The sequence below is a fragment of the Mirounga leonina genome, unplaced genomic scaffold (assembly GCF_011800145.1).
Source record: "Mirounga leonina isolate KUSES-001 unplaced genomic scaffold, KU_Mleo_1.0 Mir_125, whole genome shotgun sequence".
Taxonomy (NCBI): Eukaryota; Metazoa; Chordata; class Mammalia; order Carnivora; family Phocidae; genus Mirounga; species Mirounga leonina.
This window is the reverse complement of record NW_023270305.1, coordinates 26,307,414-26,323,898: the sequence shown is the minus strand read 5'-3', so window position 1 is coordinate 26,323,898 and position 16,485 is coordinate 26,307,414. Positions and strand designations below refer to the sequence as shown.

The 16,485-nt window shown below is 36.9% G+C and overlaps 1 pseudogene; it reads right to left on the bottom strand.

Moving 5' to 3' along the window:
• Nucleotides 1-1,927: 1,927 nt before the first annotated feature.
• LOC118007521 overlaps nt 1,928-16,485 on the bottom strand; it is a 30,083-nt pseudogene continuing 15,525 nt past the window's right edge.

Genomic DNA, 16,485 nt, shown 5'->3' with positions numbered 1-16,485 from the left:
GAAGGACTTGGGTTTTTGGAGACCTCATGGGCTAAACTTGCCTTTCTACCTACCAATCCTATGCTGAGACCACCCACCAATTCTAGATTGTTAGATAAGAAAGAAAGGAACTTCTTGATTGACTGAGCTGAGTGAACCACTCTGTATTTTTGAGCCTTTTATATAAATATAGTTGGTCAGTCCATATCCGAAGTAACACATCTAAAAATAAGCTAATACTTCAATATCTGTGCTGTCAGATATGCTAGCCATCAGCCCTATGGCTACTGAGCACTTTAAATGTGGCTAGTGTGATCAAACAACTGAATTTTTAATTGTATTTAATTTTAATTTGTTTACATTTAAATAGCACATGTAGCTAGTGGGTATCATGTTGGACTACACAGCTCTAAACTTTTAGACATTATATACACATTAAAACTTATACCTTTATCAAGTTAAAATTTTACAGAGACAAAAACATGGATTACAAAACTATTTAATCAAATTCTCCTATCTAAAATTAAGAGCTTAAAGGTCATATTTTAAAAACAGCTTTGAATACCTTAAAGATCAGGAAAAAGGCACAAACACTGCCAAAATTCTTATAAGACTTATTAAATGAATTACAGAGGTATTGATTCTATGAAGTTCAGTTTACTGCTTTATTAGCTTGGAACATACTATTATTGTCATATCTTCCTTCCTAGGGTTAGAAATCCTACCTTGAACTTTCCAAGGTTATAGGTTTTTGAATTACCAAGCAACTGCTTTTTTATTGGGATATTGAATTTTTAGCTATTAGAGTCCAATTGCAATTTCCCCGATCTGAGATGACATGCTGTGGGCTCAGCCCTTTTTTAGTAGGAATGTAGCTGCTATATCAATGGGGCTTTAAAAAACTCAATATATCCCTTTTTTGTAGGCTCTAGTTGTTTGGAACTTGATGTTTTTCTCCAAATGGTATTATGTTCTTTAAGTTCCATTTAGACAATGTTATATACATTGTTCTGAAATTGTTATATTTTGACCTCCTTTGTAAGTATTACTGGAAAATTATACTTAATACATATATTAACGCCTTATTTTAATTAGTAAGGCCATCAAGTTTTCATCTCCCAGGGGACAAGGGATGAAGCTTGCATAAAAACATCTCTTTTTTAGGATATTTGGCTAATTTATCATCTTGGAATACAGTTGCTATGCTGTACATGACCAGCAATATTGAGTAACTTTGGATCAACTCTTTACCTGGTTATTGGAAATGCCCACTAGTGGTGAATCTTTCTTGCTCTTGGAGTAGTTTCTGCCATTAATGGGACAGTATGACTTACTCCAATTCCTTGTATCTACCCTGTTTACACAGGATGAGGACAGTACATCTGCATGTATTATATAATTAATAAACAGAATACTCACATATATTAACATATCGCTTAGTATTACAATTAATACAAAGTGATTCTATTCTGCTAGGATCACTTTTCTTGTGTAGTTTTATGTTAATTTTCTTAAAAAAAATAACATAATGGGCATTTAATTATTCGGTTTGGTCAATTGACTATTCTTCACTTTTGGATGGTTGCAGATTAGCCAATGATAGTTCCGGTAAGATGTTGCTTTATTTTTATTTATTTATTTATTTATTTATTTATTTATTTATTTATTATTATTTTTTTGTTTTATTATGTTATGTTAATCACCATACGTTACATCATTAGTTTTTGATGTAGTGTTCCATGATTCATTGCTTACGTATAACACCCAGTGCTCCATTCAGTACGTGCCCTCTTTTTTTTTTCCAAAACAAAACAAATCTTTATTTACAATTGCAAACTTAAACAGAAAATCTTGGGTTCTGAATCTGTGACATTTCCAAGGTCTCTTGATCAAAAAGGGCTGAAGCAGGCAGGGAAGCAAACACAGGGGCCAATCTGGATTATTTTACTCAAGATCGTCACCCAGAGCAAGAGAAGGCCTGATCAGTCTTGCTCTGGACTACATCTCCCCACACTGTGAGATCACCATAGGCAGCTTGGGCTTATTGTTGGGGCCTGTGAGAACATTCTCCATCTTTTGCATCACTAGAAGTCCATCAGTGATTTTTCCAAACACTATGTGCTTCCCATCCAGCCAATCACATTTAGAGCAGGTGATGAAGAACTGGGAGCTGTTTGTACTGGGACCACTGTTTGCCATGGAAAGCAGGCCTGGAGCTGAGTGTCTTAGTTTAAAATTTTTCATCTGCAAATGTCCTCCGGTAAATACTGGCAACTCCAGTACCATCTCCATTAACAAAATCCCCACTCTGAATCATGAAATCCTTTATGACCCTGTGGAAGGTGCTCCCTTTGTATCCTATTGGAACCCCATCTTTTCTGAATTCTCCAGTGCAGAACTGCCAAAAATTCTCAGCTGATGTCTCTTTAGTCACCCAATATCACATATGTTTTGAAAATGTTCCTGCTTTTTAACCACAACAAGGTGTTGCATTTCCTTCATGAGAGTTTACTTGGAATTGGTTATCTTCCAAGTTTCCTTGTCTTTTTGCTTCAAGGAGGTGTGCATGAATGTTGATGAGCAAACATTTTGAGTTGGGTTACTTTTAATGACAGAAATGCAAAAAAAAATTGTCCCTAAGGCCTTGCGTTCACAATGATTTTTTTCCATTTTAACAACTAATGTTATTTATTCCTTTAAACTCTATGCCTAATATAAACTTTTTTCTTTATAATACACCTTTTAGATTTTTAGCTTTTTACGCAAACTTTTAGTACTCTCTTCTTACTGAAAAATTTTATGTCTCATCCATCACCATTTTAAAGGGAGATGGGGAGAAAGGGATCTAATTTGAGGAATCATAGAATTTTTAAACCGGCAAAGGGTTAGAGATCATCAGTGTGTTCCTTTCATTCTACAAATAAAAAATTGAATACTCATAGTGGACAACTTATCCTTAAGTTGTATGTATGTGTGTATGTGTATGTGTACAAACACATATACCCCTTCTTAAATTGTTAAAAAATAATTAGTCATACCCTGTTGGAGCTGGGCTTTGGTAACTTCCCTGTAAGTGTCTTGGGATTCCTAGACAGATTTGGAGATGGATCAGAATGTCCTGGGGTCTGGGTTTGGACTGATGCTCTCCCTAAGGGACTGCTCCGAGGCTATACCAGTGGGTAGGAATTAAATCAGTTCTCTTTCAGACCATCCTCAGTCAATTTAGAAACCAAAGGGATTATCAAGCCACTCCATATTTAGAATGGGAAAATGCCAGAGGGACAGTTCCAGTCTCAGGTTACTCTGAGCTCATACAATCTGTGTGTCTGCCACAATTGCTCTGTATTTTAAGAAATTTTTGAGATAAATGATATGCCTTAGGACTGAATTCTAGCATGAAAATCTTAGGTAAGCCAGCAGATAATCTTGGGAATCATGGAGTTCATCTAATTCATTTTGCTTATATACAGAACAGAAAACAAATCTGGTTTAAATTTTATAGGACATTAAATTACTGTGGCATCAGAATTCATAATGATCAATTTGTTCTAACTTTTTAAAGAGTTACAATAAGAATAAGCAACAATGTACTTTAATTAGATATAAAATATTTTTTTGATTAAAGTGTTTTTGGATTATTAGTTAAAACTTTCCACATAATAGTTTTTTTTAAAGATTTTATTTATTTATTTGACAAGAGAGAGACACAGCGAGAGAGGGAACACAAGCAGGGGGAGTGGGAGAGGGAGAAGCAGGCTTCCTGCCGAGCAGGGAGCCCCATGTGGGGCTCGATCCCAGGAGCCTGGGATCACGACCTGAGCCGAAGGCAGTTACTTAACGACTGAGCCACCCAGGCGCCACTCCATGTAATGTTTTAAGCCATTTTCATGTCAGATAAACATAACCAGTGTGCTTTATTCATTAAGAACACATTTTGTGATTTTGTTGCACAGAGAAAGCTGAGGGGTGAACATCTATTAGCATTACCATCTTATATCTAATAAGATATATTTAACATAATATTCTAAAATTCTGAGACTGTTAACCCCATTCTCAGTAGAAGCTTTTTCTTTGATTGTGCTTTCTTATATTTGTTTCTTTGGATCTCTTTTTTGGAAAGGCTACATAACTAAGAACACAAGGTTAAAAACAAATTATTTGTCATTGGACTAAAATACTTTTGTTTGCTTATATTAGAACTTAACACTTTAGGGGCGCCTGGGTGGCTCAGTTGTTAAGTGTCTGCCGTCGGCTCAGGTCATGATCCCAGGGTCCTGGGATCCAGCCCTGCATCAGGCTCCCTGCTTCTCCCTCTCTCACTCCCCCTGCTTGTGTTCCCTCTCTTGCTATGTCTCTCTCTGTCAAATAAATAAATAAAATCTTAAAAAAAAAAAGAACTTAACACCTTAGATAACTATGAAATATGATAACATTTTCTTAGTGAAATTATTAAGACCGTGCATGTTTCTATGATGAATAACAAAGTCACTATGTTTTGTACTAGTTTTACACATACATAATTGTTTTTAATATTATCAAAAACCCTCAAAAATATAACAGTAGTCAACCCTACTACTTTAAAAACTATATTCTTAAAGAACAAAGATGAGAAATTAAAGTTTTCCCTTAGAAGATGTCTTAAAAAGCTGTCCCTGAGTCAAGGAAGTAATTTGATAAAGACAGCAGTTGACTAGAAATAGAAACTGCTGTTTAGCCCCTGGAATAAAGCCCTGGAAACAGCTACATAGCTACATTTTAGGGACGCCTGGGTGGCTTTACTGGGCTATTAGCTTTATTGTTCAGAGCATATTGATTTATGCAAAAGAATCAGCAACCTTAACTATTTCTTGGAAGAAATGAACAATTATTTTATATTAAAACTTAAGAAAAAAATCACACAGTTCATTTAAATTCATGGTACTGCCTAGGTAATTTTCATTATACCAGTTTGCAAATATAATAACTCATCCCTGAAATCCCCTCGTCTGGCACTTCTCTCTTCTTAGCAAAATCTAATAGGGCAGAATTTCAGTTAAGTCTTGTGTCATAATGATTTTTCTTCTTTTCTTACTTGGGGAAGATTTTTTTCTTAACCTACTTTAAGGCAGTCAGGAAAATAAGAGATTAAAGCACATCTAGTGATGCACTGTCCTTAGTTTTGTAGCATAAGTTGCTTTCTTAAGTTAATACAAAATATTCATTGTAAATTTATTGTGAGGGGAGATATATGTCAAGACGGGCCCATCATAATTCAAATGTGTAAAGAAAACTATCTATCTTTCTTTATGTTATCACTGTTGTCATTTGCCCTCAAGCCCTTCATCTCACAAAGGGAGAGGGAAACTTAATTTGTCAATTAAAGTAATTCCATTATTCCCTAGTCAAAACTAATTTTTTAGAGGAGATTGACAAATAGTTCAAGACTTTTCTGTTCTTATCTTGGGAAATGGAGAAGAACCAATTCCCACATGGTGTTAAATGAGAGCCCCATGCACATTTGTTGTTCTTCCATTGAGGTGTTTATCTTTTTTTTTTTTTTTTAGAGATTTTATTTATTCACTTGAGACAGAGAGATACAGAGAAAGAGAGAGCATGAGCAGGGGAGAGGCAGAGGCAGAGGGAGAAGCAGGCTCCCCTCTGAGCCAGGAGCCAGACGTGGGTCTCAATCCCAGGGCCCTGGGATCATGACCTGAGCTGAAGGCAGATGCTTAACCATCTGAGTCACCCAGGCACCTGATTTGTGTATCTTAATGGTCTCTGGACAACAAAGTTGGTGTGATTGCTCTCTTTCATTGCTCATGATGGTCCATGTCTGGTGTGATTCTTGGTTTTTTTCTTTGGCACGGTCAAGATGCAATGGTGGACCCTTTCTTGTCTTCAGGTCTTGCTGGTAGTACTTTCTTTGATTCTGGCTGAGACTCCAATTTGCTCATTTTCTTAGATGGTCTCTCCTATAAATATTCTATTACAGAATCCCTTGTCTTCTTCCTGCAAGAATCTTATTAGTGAGCTCACCAGCTGGAACCCTCAGCTACTCTTTACATCTTCTCTGGGACCTGCTGGGAGTTCTGCGCCCTCTCCATACCTGACATAGGCCAAAACACAGCATCCCGACTCTGCTTTATTTGCTTTATATTAATGCACGGCCTTCTTCAAGGTGGTCTCCTTCTAGAGTCCCAGATGGGAATGATGGCACAAACCTGCTTTTGGTTTCTCTGGCATTTTTGGGCTCTTCCTACCACTTTTCCTTAGATTTGGCCCTGGTGCTGAGGGTACTTTGGGAACAAAGCAGGAGATGGGAGGACACTCGTGAATAAGCTCTTTTCCCTTTCTCTCTCTATTTGGTTTCTTTTCCCTTGGTCAAAAGGGCTTTATTCTTTCTCCTCTTATTTCATTGGGACTTCTTTCAGTCAGATCCTTCTATTTTCTTAGGTGGATTTGCCCTCTCCTAACTGGGGCAGAAAATGATTAAGGATTGCTAGGAAAGAGATCAAAAAGGAAAATATATCAGTAGATATTTTTAAAATATCCTCATTATATTCTTCTTCATAATACCCCTGAAATTTCATATAATGCTATCCCTATTTTAGAAATAAGAGGCCAGTGAGAGAAATTAAGGGCAGTCAGGAATATACAGGACTAAAACTTCAGGTTTCCATGCTTTAGAAACACATCATTCAGTGGCTATTTATCAGAGCCCCTACAATGTGTGTGAAGTTTTGTACAAAGTACAAAGCATAAAACATTGGCCCCTTTCCTTCTAGTTAGGTAGATACGATTGATGTGTTGTTGATTAAAAATGGCACATGAGTGTCCAATGAATCAACACTGTCATAGTTCATAGATAGAGTGATTGATTCAGACTGGGCTGGTGAAAGAACATTTTGCGAGGCAGTAAAATATAAGCTACTCTTAGAAGTATGGATAAGATTCATACTGGAGTAGTGGAGGGAATATGATGGTCTAAGGGAAAGACATGGCTGTAAGAAATGAGTGGAGAAGGAAGATATAAAACTTATTTGAGAAACAAACAATTCATTTCTTTAGTCAATCACCTATGTAAGAAATGCTAGGGAAGTAAGGCTGAACCAGAAATTTGGGGATGTCCTATCTTGAGACATGGCTAGGTTTGCCCTGATTAACAGAACATTTGGTAAGAGTTATGACCTGAAACTAAATGTTGCCAAAATGTAGGGACTCATATGCAAGTCCTAAGAGAAACTGGTGGTCAAGTCACAAGGTTCCAAAGAGTGTGGAAACAGGTTGTAGTTTTTAACAAAGCTGCAGTGGTGTGAGTAAATATGGAAGAGAGCCAGGGGTCTTTACATGTGAGTAGAGCTTAGAATTCAGAGGCTATAATACTTGCAGACCAGAAGGCTGCAGGGGAAATTTCTTAGTGGATGGAAAGGCTCCAGTCCAAAGAACAGCTCCAGTCCTGAGAGTAGCAAGAGGGAAGGCTCCCCCCCCCCATCCCTGAGAGGGTCACTAGGATACTAACACAGCCTTGATGAACAGCAAGGGTCATTTACACTCTCTGGCAATCTCATCCAATCTCAAGGTTTATTGATGACATGCAATTGTATGTGTCTTTCTCGTGGCAGCACAATTTGTTGGCAAGGATGGGTTTTGGCGTCAGACAGATCTGGAATTCAGACAGGCTCATTTGTGTTATTGGCTACTTGTATGATCTTGGGGCTGTGACCTTAATATCCATTAAAAAATATCTTAAATGGAGATTAAACCTTATAATTAAAGAGTCATCTTGACAACTGTTGGTAGATGAGGTAATATATGTAGACTGTCCAGCATATAACAGACACCAAGTATTAATTTTTCCACTTGCTGATATCACTTCCTTATTCTCAAATGCTTAGAGTCTCCTTCATCTAGATGCCCACATAGCACCTCAGATAAAATGCCTGCTGTTGAATTCATTATCTCCACTGCCAATCCTGCTTTTTTTCCTCTTTTCTATTTGCATTTATGGTGATACCGGGCTCCCTGTTGTAAGTCTTTAACCCAGAGGCTATCAAGGGTACAGAGCCAGGATTGGGGTGAGGCCAGGGATGTGAATTGTGCAAATGCAGGGTCAGAGCCTGTCTTTATTGAAATTTTTGATAGTTTCTGGCACAGTCAATGTGGAAAACAGTATGGACGTTCCTCAAAAAATTAAAAATAGTATCACTATATGATCCAGTAATTCCACTACTGGGTTTTTATCCAAAGAATACAAAAACACGAATTCAAAAAGATATAGGCACCCCTATGTTTGTTGCAGCATTATTTTCAATAGTCAAATTATGGAAGCAACCCAAGTATCCATCCATAGAGGAATGGAGAAAGAAGACGTGGTAGATATACACAATGGAATATTACTCAGCATAAAAAAGAATGAAATCTTGCCATTTGCAAGAACATGGATGGACCTAGAAGGTATAATGCTAAGCGAAATAAGTCAGCCAGAGAAAGACAAATACCACATGATTTCACTCATGTATGGAATTTGAGAAACAAAACAAATGGACAAAGGAAAAAGAGAGACAAACCAAAAAACAGCCTCTTAACTAGAGAGAACAAATGGATGGTTCCCAGAGGGTTCGGGTGGGGGGATGGGTGAAATAGGTGAAGAGGATTAAGAGTACACTTATTGGGATGAGCACTGGGTAATGTATAGAATTGTTGAATCACTATATTGTACAGCTGAAACTAATATAACTAATATGTTGACTATACTGGAATTAAAATTTAAAAAATTATAAATAAATAAAAGAGATAAGTTTTATGGTATGTAAATTATACTTCAATAAAGCTGTTTAAAATGTATAAAAAAGCAATTTTTGATATTTTGTTGTTAATGCATTATTTTGCAATAGTTTTTACTTAAAAATTATTATATATTGTGTTTGTTTTGCATACTGTTCTTTAAAAATTGAACTAGTTTGTCCACATTTAAAAATTAGGAGTTGTCAGATAAGAATCCAAATTTATGGCTTTTTGGAAAAATTCTAAAACCTGGCACCATTAGATCTGTATTTCCCACACCAGCAGTTGGATAGAGATGAATAGTAGCTACTTTTTGTAAGGGGCCATGAACTCTCCAGTTTGCCACAGTTCCCACCTTTCTCTCCTTGTATGTACCTGTATGTTCTTATACTTTACCTTTGTACCCCATCTTTTTCTTCTCTCATTCTTTATTCTTTTCCTTCTCCTTCCTTCCTTCCTTCCTTCTCCCTTTCCTTCCTTCCTTCCAGACTGAGCATTTCATTCTACTTTATACTTCAAGTTACTCTTCTATACTTTTTCTGGTCAGCTCTTCTCCATGTTATGCTGCTTTATGTCCATAGGATCAAAGAAAAATAGAACTGTAAGAGAAGTCAGTCTCTTCCCCTTATTTATAGGCAAGAAAGCTGAAACATAAGAAGGTTGAGACTTTTCAAAGGTCATATAATTAATAAAGGAAACAAATTAGACCCAAGCCTGTCTTTGAAGATAAACTTCACTACTTTAACGCCCTTGTTAATATTTTTTAAAAGCCTCTCCTCTTTTCTTCCTCAACCCTGAAATTCTAACTCAACCACTGAACCTTTGTCATGGCAAATTTTTATTTAGAGTAAAATTGTCATTGTTTAAGGGTTCTGTTCCTTTGCCCCAGGATGCAACAATTTTGGCTAAAAATGCTGGGATTCTGTGAGGAAAGCAGACTAAGAGCCCTAGGGATAGCAGGTACAAGATAAAAATGGGTGTGTTTTTGCTGTGATAAATGACAAAAGAAGAGGGGAAAAGAGGAGGTCAGAGAACCTGCATGACTCTTGATGGCCTTTGCCTCCAGGAAAGTCAAACCAGTTTGCTGGATTGAAACCATGTCACACCTTTGCTGTGCTCTCCTGTTTCCTCCTTGAAATAACAGTTGAGAAAATTACTCCATAGGACATGGAGTTTTCTTTCCTGTGTCATAGGTCTCAGTTGGGATAGTATTAAACTGGGTACTTACTACACAATCATCTTAGTCATGGAGACTAAAGCATATATGAGAAGATAAAAAAGTGAAAAGTGACGTGTGCAATGACAGGTTCTTGAAACCCTCTTACATAACACTCTGAGAAGGTGAAGATCAGGACTTCTAATAGCTGTAGTCTGTTTGTATTATCAGTATTTGTTAACAGGGATAAAAATCCAGGGCAGAGGGTGACCCCTCTACCTAACTGCCTAAGAGTTTGTGGAGGAGGGTGTGATGGTCTTTACCAGTTATTCAAACACTAATCTAGGTATTGCTGTGAAGGTATTCAGTCGATGTGATTAAAGGCTATAATCACTTGACTTTAAGTAAGGGAGATTATCCTAGATAATTTGTGTGGATCTGACTCAAACAGCTGAAAGACCTTAAGAGCTGAGTCTTCCCTAATAAGAAAAAATTTGCCTGTGGACAGTAACTTCTCTCTTTCCTGAGAGTTCCAGTCTGTCTTTCTTGATGGCCTGACCTGTGGGTTTCACACTTGCCCAGACAGCACCCACAATTGTGTGAGCCAATTTTTTGCAATAACTGTCTAATATATTATATATCTCCTACTGTTCTGTTTCACTGGTTGAATCCTGGGAAAGTGGGGGAAGTCGAGAGGTATCTGAAGGGTTTTGTTCTGTGTATAGCATTGGCATCTTGAAGATGCTAGAGCTGAGTACTGGGGTGGGAAATATGAACATGTTTAGATGCCAAATCTTAGTCCAGATGCTTTTATAAAATCAGTGAAATGTTTCTAATTTGGAGGAAGTGGTTCATACTGACTACTAACACTAAAATAAAATTTGATAGGGTGATAAGCACGTCTTATGTTCCAACTATACAGGATGATGTAGATTTTATAGTTTTTAGGCTTCAACAACTCAAGTTCCTCAAGTTAAATCAAGCTCATTCTCCAGTTCTGGATGTCAAGGACAAAATGTCAAGGAATTGCACATTTGAGAGATCAGAAATAGAGATTGGTGAGTTTCACTGTACTTATCCTGGAGACCTGTATTCTAAAATACAAGAAGTGCTTCTGTGAAACATTAATAATATTCAATCCTAATTGTCAAAGCATTTCTCAACAAAACATTTCCTTTCTCTGGCCTTCTGCTTTCTGTCCAGGTCCCAGTCTTTGATCACATGTATTTTACAGAGGGACATCTCAGTGTGCATCTTCCAGAGAGAAGAATGTTACTGAACAAGGCTCAGGGCCTTAACTCAGGAAAACTAATTTGTATGTAAGCAGTGTGTTCCTGCTTTTGGCATAGTTGAGTTAACAGAGTTAGGTCTGTGTGACTCATACCTCATTTCAGAATTTTAGCAAAAATGGCATCTAAAAAGAAAATATAGATAAAGAATAGAGAGGTTAAAATTTAAAAAGGTAACTATTAAAATGGATAGAAAATGTACTAAAATGTTGAGAAAGATGCTGACAATGTATTAAGAAGTGAATTAACCTCATATTTGATCAGAGGTCTGCTTTGGGCCTCATTTAAACAATGTTATGTGTGGAGCTAGAGTACTGAATGTCTTTTGTAATGTCTCTTAGAAATGTTTATAATGTGTCTAAAGTCAGTGCTTGAGTCTGTTACGATTTTGCAGAAGTACTACTCAATCTTTTATTGAATAATTTTATATTTCTATAGTGAATATGATTTTTCTGGACAATAGTTATGTCAATAAGCAGCACTTAGGGGCTTAATATAATTAAGTCAGAAGAAAATGTAACGTTGTTTCAGATAGGATTAAGTTCAGTTACATATAACAGAAAATCCAAAGCAAAAGAGGTTTAAACAAAATAGAGGTTTGTTTCTTTCTCCAGTGAAAGATGTCTGGAGGTATGATGTCCCTGGCTGGGGTGGCCATTCCTCTGTCACTGGGGAGCCAGACACTTCTGTGTTTTGGCTCCACTGTCTCGGAATATGGCTTCCACTGTCACTTCATGGTTTAAGATGGCTGCAGGTATTCCAGTCATCATGTTTGTGTTCTAAGCAACTCAAAAGAAAGGAGGAGGACAAAAGGGGAGCAATTAGCAGCTCAGTCAGAGCCCTTTAAGAAACCTCCATGGAATTCCACATAGCAATCCTCTTTCAGTGTTGAGCACTAAATCCCTTCACGATATTGAATGTTAAGGAATCTGGGAACACTGTCATTTAGCTGGTGCATTACTGCCCTGAGTGAAGTAGGGCAACAATGAAAGAGGTAGAGAGCTAGCCATCTCTACCACACATCCCTATTTGAATGCACATTTAAAAAAAGGAAACAAATGGTAAGAGCATTGTCTAAATTAGAAGGAGAACCAAGATCAGGATTCTTTTAAGTCTGACTTCTAACAGAATAATAATGTTCTCTTTCAAGTTTGTTACCATTAACTGGAGCATTTTGGTTTCTTGGTGGCCTTCTGAATGGTTTTGAAAGTTGGTATGGTATAACCGGGGCAGAGAGAAGAGAATGAGTTACTGGAGGAGATATAGGAATATATGGGTATGGTATGTGCATGTGTGAATGAAAGGCCTTTTGAGTGTGGGGATATGGATGGACTGGTGAGTGGCTGGCTGAAGAATGGAACCCTTCTTGCTATGCTAATGGACTAAAATGTTGGAGGTCCAGTGTGTTTGGGAAATGAAATGTGATGATTATACTAGACAGAGATTTGAAAGCCCAACTTTCCTTCTCTTTTCCCTTTTGGGAGACTGTGCCTTTGTGATGCATTGTTGATGCTTTATGTAATCTTCCATTCTCCTTTATGCCAGAGCAATGCATAGTCTCCTTTTGTGGTTGAATTAGATTTATATGGATCAAGCTGAGTGTTTTGGAATTTAAACAGTCTTGGTGTTGGCTGAATGTTGGGGAGAAATATTTGAATCTAAGCTATCATGTTTGTGCCAAGATTTTGGAGATTCCAAAAACCACTGGGGAACTTTTTCAGTGCTAACTGGAGCATGTAGCCTATCATAAGATTTCTAAGTTTCACAAGAAGACACTTAGATCATTAGATGGGGTCCCAGAGGAGATACATTTCTGAACTGGGACAGAGATTGTGATTGCAATCTTTTTTTTTTTTTTTTTAAGATTAAAAAAAAAATCTGACAGAGAGAGAAAGCACAAGCGGGGGGAGCAGCAGAGGGAGAGAGAGAGAAGCAAGCTCTCCACTGAGCAAGGAGCCTGATGTGGGGCTCGATCCCAGGACCCTGGGATCATGACCTGAGCCAAAGGTGGATACTTAACTGACTGAGCCACCCAGGTGCCCCTGTGATTGCAGTCTTTAGCACAGTTCCCTCCCCACCTTCATCTCTTATGTGTAGTGGGCTGGAGATTGTGAAATGTGTAAGTGCTTGATATGCACACAGCTAGCACCTCTTAGACTTCATCATACCACCAGACCTAACATTTCTGTCTACTTTAGCCCAGGACCCCAGGGAAGACATGCCTACTGGGGAATATGCTTACAGTAATACTTAACCAGTTGGTATACACCATATGGTTTCCTTTAATAGTTTTTTTTTTAGGAAATGGTTAAAATAAAGAGTGAATAACAATATTTCAAAGGTGGCACATGGTATGTGTGATTTCCCAGGTCTGTCCTTATTATGATATTCAAGTATATGACAAATGAGCTGTTTAACAATTAGTCTATAGCTCAGTGTCCTGCCTTCAGAACACATGAGAAATTTCAAAGTATTTTACCCACAAAAACCTATCAAAGTTTTGATGTGGCTGGTCTTATCAGAAGAAAGCTCTACTATCATTCTTAACAAACTTCATAAATTCTTATCTAGGGAATTTTCATCTATATCATGTGTAATGATACCATGAAGCTCTTAAATAAATTGTGTGGGTAAATGAAAGATTTAAAAATTGATCAGCAGCATCTTTATGGTTTATGCTTAGATTATTTTATGACCTCAAGACAAATATATGCATGTGTTCTCATTTTGTAAATGGTCTACTTTTTCTCCAAGATGTTCTTGGGATTTTTGACAAAATTAGGCAGAATATATTCAAAAGTAAGTGAAATGAATGCATAAATTTGTGGCCTGAAAGACTAAGTTAAGACTACAAACATTAAAAAAATGTAAATTCCTATACCAAGAGAAAACAGAGTTTTATAGCAGAATTAGATATAGAAATAGATTATAAAAACATAAGGATTGGGAGCTTAGATGCATAAACATAAAATTCAATGTCAGCCAAAATTTATGACTAAAAAGAATGTCATTTTAATTGTGTCATAAAGAAAAGTTATTCACACTACTTTTTGTTATGCTTTTGTGAATGTTTAAAAAATGCCTCTATTAGAAGGGAGCTTGGGAAGATGGTGCAATAGGAAGACCCTGAGCTCACCCCACCTCGTGTTTACAACTAGATATCATCCACATCGAAATCAATAAACTGAAGAGCAATTTGATCGGAAGCCTGACAGAACAAACTCCACAACTAAATATAGAGAAGAAGCTGCATCTGAAAGTTTAGGAAGATCAGGAAGGTGTAGGGAGGTTGCTCGCAGGAGGGAGGGAGCAGGGTGTGGGGAGAGGGCAGAGAAATGGGCCCTCCTACCAGGGGCCTCACATGAGGAAGACTAATCCCCATAATGTTTGGCTCTAAAAACCAGAGAGACTGAATTCCATGAGTTTGTAAAACTAGTAGGACTTGGAGTCTGGAGCTTTAAAAGTCAGCTGACTCTTACCATGCATATTTTTTGACCACAACACCTATGAAACTAGAAGTCAACCACAAGAAAAAATCTGGAAAGAATGCAAATACATGGAAGTTAAATAACATGGTACTGTACAATGAATGGGTCAACTAGGAAATAAATGAAGAAATAAAAGTACTGGAAATAAGTGAAATTGAAAATACAATTGTCCAAAACCTCCGGGATACAGCAAAAATGGTTCTATGAGGAAAGTTTATAGCAATCTAGGCCTACCTCAAGAAGCAAGAAAAATCTCAAATAAAGAACCTAACTTTACACCTAAAGGAGCTAGAAAAAGAACAACAACAAAACCTAAAGCCAGCAGGACAGAAATAACAAAGATTAGAGCAGAAATAAATGATACAGGAACTAAAAAAAACATAGAATAAATCAATGAAGCCAGGAACTGCTTCTTGAAAAAATTAATTAAGTTGACAAACTCTAGCCAGACTTATCAAGAAAGAAAAAGGACTCAAATAAATAAAATCACAAATGAGAGAGGATAAATAACAACCAACACCACAGAAATACAAACAACTATAACAGAATATTATGAAAAGGTATATGCCAACAATTTGGACAACCCAGAAGAAATGGATAAATTCCAAGAAACACTTAAACTACCAAACTGAAACAGGAAGAAATAAAAAATTTGAGCAGACCAATAAGCAGCAAAGAAATTGAATCAGTAATAAAAAAACTCCCAACGAACAACAGTTTGGGACCTGATGGCTTCACAGGTGAATTCTACCAAACATTTAAGAAGAGTTAATTCCAAGAAAGAGAAGAAGAAGGAAAACTTCCAAATTCATTCTATGAGGCCAGCATTACCCAGATACCAAAACCAGACAAAGACACCATTAAAAAAGTGAACTACAGACCAATATCTCTGATGAACATAGAGGCAAAAACTCTCAACAAAATACTAGCAGACTGAATTCAACAATACATTAAAAAGTCATTCACCATGATCAAGTGGGATTTATCCCTGGATTGCTAGGGTGGTTCAGTATTTGCAAATCAGTCAACAAGATAAATCACATCAATAAGAGAAAGGATAAGAACCATATGATCCTTTCAATGGTTGCAGAAAAAGCATTTGACAAAGAACAGCATCCATTCATGATAAAAACTCTCAACGAAGTAACTTTAGAGGGAACATCCTCAACATAATAAAGGCCGTATATGAAAAGCCCACAGCTAACATCATCCTTAATGGGGAAAAAACTGAGAGCTTTTCCTGTAAGGTCAGGAACAAGATGAATATGTCCACTCACCACTTGTATTCAACATAGTACTGGAAGTCCTAGCCATAGCAATTAGACAAGAAAAAGAAAGAAAGGGTATCCAGATTGGTAAGGAAGAAGTAAAACTTTCACTATTTGCAGATCACATGATACTATATATAGAAAACCTGAAAGACTCCACCAAAAAACTGCTAAAACTGACAAATGAATTCAAGGAAGTGTGAGATACAAAATCTATGTACAGAACTCTGTTGCATTTCTATACACTCATAATGAAGCAGGAGGAAGAGAAATTAAGAAAACAATTGCATTTACAATTGTACCAAAAATAATAAGATACCTAGGAATAAACCTCCCAAGGAGATGAAAGACCTGTACTCTGAAAACTATAACACTAATGAAAGAAACTAAAGACAACACAAAGAAATGGAAAGACAATCCATTCTCATGGATTGGAAGAACAAATATTGTTAAAATGCCTACACAAACCAAAGCAATCTACACATTTAATGCAATCCTTATCAAAATACAACAGCATTTTTTCACACAACTAGAACAAATAA